Below are 7,816 nucleotides of genomic sequence, written 5' to 3'. Positions count from 1 at the left end.
TGAACTTAGGCCCTTGCGCTTACCAGGGAAGTGCTTACTCTACTGAGCCATCCCTTCGGCCCTATTTATTCATTTGGTACAGTCTCAGCCTCCCCACCGCTGGGATTACAGGCATGTAGCCACCCGCCTGGTTTCAGTGGCCAGCACAGCACAGCCTGGAATCCAGGGCCCCATGGTACGCGGCACGTGGTGCCAGGGAGCAAACCCCGGTCCTTGTGCTCGTCGGGCAGGTGCTTAGACTGCTGAGCTATCTCCCCACTCCCCCACTGAGACTTTTTAATGCCCATCCTGAAAAACTATAATTCTAATTACAGTACAGTAGAAGTACGGGTGATTATTCTTCTCTAGTACTAGAAACTCTTAAAATGTTACTGTATAAAATAAAAAAAGTCTAACTACAAAACCCCCCAGTCCTCATGATCACAGAGCGCTTTCTCTCCCATTTTCCTGGGTGGTACCAGTCTACATTCTAAACTGGAAATCACTGGCTTTCAGTAAATCACAGATTGGTCACTTACACTGCTAGGATCTATACAGTGGTGGTGAACCTATCACGTGTCATATTTTTCTTTCAAGGCAAAAGATATATGAGGTTTATTGTTGTTTTACGATACAGGGCATCACACTCAGGACCTTGCACTTGCCTGGCAGGCACTTATGCCACTGAGCTATCTCCCCAGCCTGAGATTTTTTTCCAAAAAAGAAGAAAAAAAAAAAATCAACCAGTGTTCCAGTTTCACTGTGGTGCTAACCACTCTGCAATGACTAAATGGGCTTGGGGCTGCAGTGCAGGCCTTCGGTCTCTAAGGGCTCGCCATCACTGGCTGGCCCTAAAGCCACAGCAGGAGCCAAGGAGCTGCCATCTGGCTCCACATTGTCCTTCCCTATGGGGCCTGACCTCCTCCACCTTCTGGCCCCCAGGAGCTGTGCAGCCCAGCCCATCACACCTCCCGCCATGCTGTTGTCTTGGAGCCTGAGACCCTAACTGAATTCCCTAAGATGTGAGCTACACTAGCCCTCTTCCCCTCTAACCTGCAGGTATCAGACGCTGCTCCTTGTTCGGGAAAGCCCACCAACACAGCCATCCTTAGAAGAAAGGATGAGGAGTGGCTCTGGCCGCAGAAATACCTTGCAGCCCCTCCCTCCAGAGGTCGCTGCCTCCTAGTTACCTGCTCAGACACCCTGAGAAGGGTGTAAGACAACTGCGCTTCTTTAGGAAGGAGCAATCCCAGGCACAGGAGCGCACTGCAGAGACTGCATCTCCCTGAGCTTTGGGAAAGAAAGGGCAAAAGGGTGGCCAGGGCAGGACTGCAGCGCCCAGGGGCCGGGTGGGTGAGAGGACTTGGCCGGGCCTGTTCTCTGGCACAGCGGGTCAAAGCACCACACTTGGATATCATTTTCTAAGCCCCAACACTAACAGCAAGTGGAATCCTGGTGGTCACCCAGCCTGGTCACCCAGCCGGAAGGCCAGAGCTTCCTGGCTGCGCCCACGCTGCCCTGCATCCCTGTCCCCACACAGCTGTAAGCCGAGAGAACCCCGAGGGCTACAGGAGAACTAGGCAGAAGTGCTAAGCCACACTACCAGAGCACACAGCTGGCTGCCGTGTGCAACGCAGGGGGGCCGCACGGGCCTCGACCACAAAGCCAAACCATCTGTTCTGCCCCTTCACAAACTGAGCTGTTAATGGGGAGGAGAGCAGGATTTAAGGGAGGGTAGGGAAACGGGGGGGGGGGGGTGAGAAGCCAAGTACGTCATGTACAGAACAGATCTCCATGATGAATGTGATCGTGTATGTGAAATGTAGCAATAAAACCTAAATGGAAAAAAATAGTCATTTTATTAATGAATTGACTTTTTGCATACTCTACGTCCCTTATTACACAACATTGGACTTTTTTTTTTTTTTTTTTTTTTTTAACTGGGGATTGAACTCAGGCCCTTGCGCTTAGTCAGGGAAGCACTTACTCTACTGATCCATCTCCCCAGCCCAAAATTTGACTTTTCATCCAATCCATCTTTTACTTTTTTCTTTTTTTTTCTTGAGACAAGGTCTCTTCTTACTCGAGGCCAGCCTTGAACTGGGGACTCAGGCTGCTGGGCTCTGGAATTATGGGTGTGTACTACCATGCCCAGCTTTCTTAATTTTCCTGCTGGCAACCAGTGAAGCACAAAGGGTTTCAATTTTAATAATACACAGCTGATTTTAACAACATACAATTCATTCTCTCGTTCCTTGTGCTTTTCTGCTGTAGGAGTGATCCCAACCGCCCCAAGGACTAATAATGATTCACTGTTTTCTCCTAAGAGCTGCATAGATCTGGCGTTTACCTCTGGATCTTTTATACACTTTTAAATGACTTTGTATAATGAGGTGGGAAGACCACAGGCTTCACGCGTATGTGGGGCCGTCGGCTCAGAACCACCTGCTGGAAACTCTCCACGCACTCAGCAGACTGAAACAGGAGGGCCTTCCAAGCCCATTCAGTTGCATCTTTCTTGCTTTTTTTTTTGTAGTTGTCAGGCCGCTCTTGTGCTGACTTTGTAGCCCAGGCTGTCTTGAACGTGCAGAGATCCTCCTGTCACAACCTTCAGAGTGCTAGAATTATAGGCAGACGTCGCCATGCCCACTTCCGGGGCAGCACTGCATGCAGGTTTGGGGATCGGTGAGTGCAGGGATTGAACTCATGACCATGCAGGTGCTTAGACCTCTGAGCTATCTCCCCAACGCTCTTTAACTATTTCTATCTCCCAACGCATTACAGGTCTATTCGGAAGTTCTATAACTTCTGTAGCTTGTGTCTTTCTAGGAGTGTGTCCATCTCTTGTTGCTATCTGCTGATATATTACTTTTCATACTCCCTTATACAAAATTAATGCTGTGGGGCCGGGGAGTTGGCTCAGTAGGATAAGCGCTTGACTGGCAAACACAAGGATCTGAGTTCAATCCCTGGTTCCGCCAAAAAAAAAACAAAAAAAACAAAAACAAAAACAAAATTAATGCAGACAGATGTAATTTTGTATTACCTTGCTGCTTTTCTGTAGGGTTGGTGGTCATGCTCCCTCCTTTGTTTCTGTCTTCTGTGACCTCACTTGCCACTGTTATCAGGGATCATTCTTGGCACAGTCATCATAAAGGGCAAGGCTGGCAGGGCTCAGCCCTAGGCGCTGCGAGGCCCGAGTGCTGGGCACACGTCTCTGTGGCCGTGAGCAGGTCGCCAGGCCACACTGCTGACTTCACCTAACCCTAGCTACTCCATTTTCAAATATCAACACAGGAATCTGAAGATTACTATATTGAAAAGAAGTTTTGTTGACAGGGCCTCATCAGGCCATTTAGTCTCGTCTCGAATGCACTATGTAGCCCAGGCCGGCCCCAATTCCCACTCATCTTCCTGCCTAGAGCTTCCCAGAGCTGGGATTACTGGGGTGCACCACCATGCCCGTTGTAACAAGGCTTGAAGGAGAAATGACAAAGTCATATCTTTACAGCTAAAGGTTTATCAATTTTGTTTATCTTTTTAGAGGATATTTAATTACACTGACTTTTCTCTACAGCTTTTCTCTTCTCTTTATTATAAATATTATACTTGAATCTTCAATTTCTTTCCTTCTATTTGGTTTCCCTTCTTTTTTCCAGCATCTCAGTTTGGAAGCTTAGGTTGCTGATTTGAGATTTTTTCCTCTTTAAAATGTAAGTGTTGGGGGCTGGGGAGATAGCTCAGTAGAATAAGCACTTGCTCGGCAAGTGCAGGGTCCCGAGTTTAATTCCCAGTCCTGCAAAAAACAAAGTAAGTGTTGGGCCGGGGCAGTAGCTCAAAGGCATAAGCACCTGCCTGGCAAGTGCAAGATCATGAGTTCAATCCCCAGCACAAAATAAATAAAATGTAGGTGTTGACAGATGTAAATCCCTTCCGGCTAACGCTTTAATTGAGCATTGTGAGTTTTAGTATTCAGAAAAGCGTCCCACCACTCTTGCCCATCGGGATGGACTTTATTCCCAGAGGGCCGTGCCTCACTGGTCGCTTGCACTGAGCTGTTTACTTCTACATATTCGTGCGTCTCAAAAATTTCACTGCTTTTGCTTTTTAATTTTATTTCACTGTGGTCACAGGAAGTATTCTGTAGACTTCAGGTTTTTGCAGTTTTTCTGAGTTTTTACAGTTGAGCACATGCTCTCCTTCAGAGATGTTTTCATGTGCACCTGGAGAATGTGTGCTCTGCGGTCAGGTGGAATGTTCTACAGAAACCGGCTGGCTCAGTAATCCCTTCCTTCCTCCCTGCAAGACAGGGCTTCGCTACGCAGTCCAGGCTGGCCATGAACTCAGTACAGAGCCCAGGCTGGCCTGGACCACGAGGGAAGGCTCCTCCTGCCTCAGCCTCCCAAGTGCTGGGATTATAGGTGTGGCCACCAGGCCCAGCTCCCAGCTATTCTTTTAGCATTTTTATTATTTTTCAAATATCTACTAAATGGGCTGGAGAGATGGCTCAGTGGTCTAAAGCACCTACTTAGAACAAGCTTAGCAAAGCCCAGGGACCGCGGTTCAATCCCCCAGCACCACATGCCAGCCAGCCCCGCCCCCTGGTGGGCTGAGCTGGCCACACACACACACACACACACACACACACACACACAAATAAATTTTTTTTAAAAATCTACTAAATGCAGAGGTATTTAATTGCTTACATACATTTCATTGCAAGTGAGGTTTAATATTAGTGGTATAAATGTATTTTCATGTGTGAATTGTCTGTTCTTGTTCTGTCCCTTATCATTTTGTCTACTGAGATGTTCCTGTTTTTCTGATGACTTTAAGGAATTTCTTCATATGTTATGATTTAGATCTGAAATTATTCCAAACGTCCCACATGTTCAGAAATGGGGTTTAGAAGGGTGACTGGATGGCAGGCCCCTGGGCTGACCCGGGCCCCACCCAAGGCTGAGGTCCACGTTGGCCCCTGGAAGGAGGCCTGGGGCAGGCAGGCACTGGGGCAGCCGGGAAGGCTGCGGCCAGCCGTCCCTTCTCCGCTTGCTTCCCAGTGGCCATAGGTTTGTGGCTGTCTTTCACCACATTTTCCCACCTTACAGCCAGCTGTCACATGTCATCCACATGCGTGAGCCTCAGGATGGTGTGGGCGTCAGGCATTTTCCCAGGGATGACACCAACACAACAGCCTGGCCTTCAATCACTGTCACACTTGACTGAAATGTTTTTCCCACTCTATTTAACTTTTTAAGGTTTTTTTTTGTTTTTGTTTTTGGCAGAACCAGGGATTGAACTCAGTCCCTTGAGCTTGCCAGGGAAGCGCTTATTCCACTGAGCCATCTCCCTGGCCCCAACTTTTTAAGTTTTATTTATTTATTTGGCGGAACCAGGGATTCAAATCAGGCCCTTGTGCTTGCCAGGCAAGTGCTTATTCCACTGAGCTATCTCCCTGGCCCCAAACTTTTGAGTTTTATTGCTTCAAACTTTAGAAACTTCTTATGCTTCAAAGTCTGAAAGAGATTCTATTTTTTCAAGATGTGGAAATGACAGGACTTTCCTTATATATATGATCTATAAATCTTGCAAACAGCTACACATTTTTTTCCTTGTAAGTAATGTCGAGTGAGCCCCTACATGACTGACTTGTTCAGGGAAGTCAGACATGGTATGGAGCTCACCTCAGCATGGGTGGGGACAAAGACACACACAGGAGCTGCAGCCTCTGCACAGCCGCTGGGGACAGTTCCCCAGGCAGCCCAGGACACAGTCCTGACAGCCCTGTGCACTGCCCCCGCCCCTGCTCCCACACCTGGCATCCCCTGTGACTCTCCATCTATTCAGTCCCACTTTTGTGGTGCCATGTTAGAATTTAATCTGACATTACTAGCAAACTGCTTACGGGTTCCAATGCTGATTATTAAAGAAAAAGGTGGGGCTGCAGGTGTAGCTCAGTGGTAGACTGCATACCCAATGCGCACATGGCCCTGGATCTGATCCCTGGCGTTAGAAAGCAAAGAAGAAAGAAGAGGGAAAGAAAGGGGATGGAGAGGGGAGAAGACAGAGAAACTGGAACCCGAAGGTAGAGGCAGGCTTGTCACCTTGGGAGAACAATGTCTCCTGCAAACGTGGTGCTTGCTGGCGGCACGGTCTAACAGAAGCGTCTGTTCAGGCCCGAACTCCTCTTGCTGTTTGATTCCCAGAGTAGCAGTAATTAAGCAGCTTGCCCAGGGCTGCACTAGCCAGAGAGAAGCCTTCCCTTCTGCTCGGCCTCTGCTCCACCATGTGTGGAAGCAGCATGTGGCCCTACGAGGGGTGGCTGCCAGATCACAGCCTTTCAAACACCCAGAGTCAAGAGCCAAGGTGAAACCTTTCTTCTTTAAAAGCTACCTGCTCTCAGGCATTTTCTTATATGCCCAGGAAATGGTCTAAGACAGAAAACTTAAAAGAGGGCTCCAGTTGGGTATGGTGATACATGCCTATGATCCCAGAACACAGGAGGCTGAGATAGGAAGATCACAAGTTCAAGACCAGCCTGGGCTATATAGTGAGTTCAATCTGGACTACACAGTGAGACCCTGTCCACAAAACAAAACAAAGTCATAAAAACAATGAAAAGGGGCCAGTGAGATAGCTCAGCAGACTGAAGCGCCTGCTTAGGCAAGCACAGGGACTGCAGTGAGAGCCCCACGGACTGCACACATGCTGCGCCAGCCCTGCCCCCGGGCAGGCTGAGCTGGCCACAGAGTACTGGTATAGTGGCCCACACCTGTAATCCAGTACTGGGGAGGCTGAAAGCAGGAGTCCCTGCTGCATAGTGAGACCCTACAACAACCAAATACATTTAAAAAAAAAAAAAAGTGAGGGGTTCCATTTGTGACTTCTGGCTAGTGCAGCCCTGGGCTAGCTGCGTAATCACTGCTACTCTGGGAATCACACAGCAAGAGGAGTTCGGGCCTGAGCAGGCGGCAAGGCCCCACTCCTCACTTCGCCTGGACCTGCTGAAAACGCTGCTCAAACGCTCAGTCGGCAGTCCCCGCCCCTCAGTGCTGCAGACACGTTACACTAGGACAGCCAAAGCTGGATTGCACGGAGCTCCACCCACAAGTGCCTGCCTGCAAGCACAAGACCCTAAGTTCAATTTCTGTTTTTCTTATTTTTTAAAACTACCCAGAACACCTTAGCTACTGTAAAAGCCCAAAGCCCCTCCTGATCCTCGTTTCGCTCTGGACTTGGGGAATCTTTTTGCTGCTGGCCATATAAATCATACAACTTCCTTCACATCCATTGGTGGTACCGCACTTGGGTTAGACCCTGTAATGCACCACAGCGAGGGGGGACTGCCCAGGGTCTCGCAAGGAAAACCAAGCACCGCCAAATGATGTTTTCTTCCTGTCTTTTTGAGACAGGGTTTCATTATGCATTCCAGGCTGGTCTTGAGCTCACTTTGTAGCCTAGGCTAGCCTTGAACTCAAAGTGATCCTCCTGCCTCAGCCTCACAAGTGCTGGGATTACATGAGTGAGCCACCTCTGGACTCATCTGAGTGTTTTGCTTCATGGCTTCCCAGAATCCTTTCCATGCTTAGACAGGTGTGGTGACACACACCTATAATCCCAGCATTTAGAAGGTGAGACAGAAGGATTGCTGTGAGTTAAAGGCCAGCCTGAGCTACATAGTGAGACTGTATCTCAAAAAAAAGAAAAGGAAGAAGAAAAAGGAGGAGGAGGGTGCAGAAGAGGAGGAGGAGGGGGAGGAGGAAGAAGAAGAGAAAGAAGAAGAGGAAGAGGAGGAGGAAGACAAAGAGGAGGAAGAGGAGGAAGAGGAGGAAGAGGA

The 7,816-nt window shown here is 48.7% G+C and overlaps 1 protein-coding gene across 1 annotated transcript in view; it reads right to left on the bottom strand.

Annotated features, from left to right (window-relative positions):
- The window catches only part of Nipa1 (non imprinted in Prader-Willi/Angelman syndrome 1), a 48,675-nt gene that overhangs the window by 13,140 nt on the left and 27,719 nt on the right, over positions 1-7,816 (bottom strand). The gene's annotated exons all lie outside the window — the stretch shown is intronic.

The sequence above is a fragment of the Octodon degus genome, unplaced genomic scaffold, assembly GCF_000260255.1.
Source record: "Octodon degus isolate 3935 unplaced genomic scaffold, OctDeg1.0 scaffold00199, whole genome shotgun sequence".
NCBI classification, from domain to species: Eukaryota; Metazoa; Chordata; class Mammalia; order Rodentia; family Octodontidae; genus Octodon; species Octodon degus.
The sequence above is the reverse complement of the archived record's forward strand: the minus strand, read 5'-3'. Positions and strand labels throughout refer to the sequence as shown.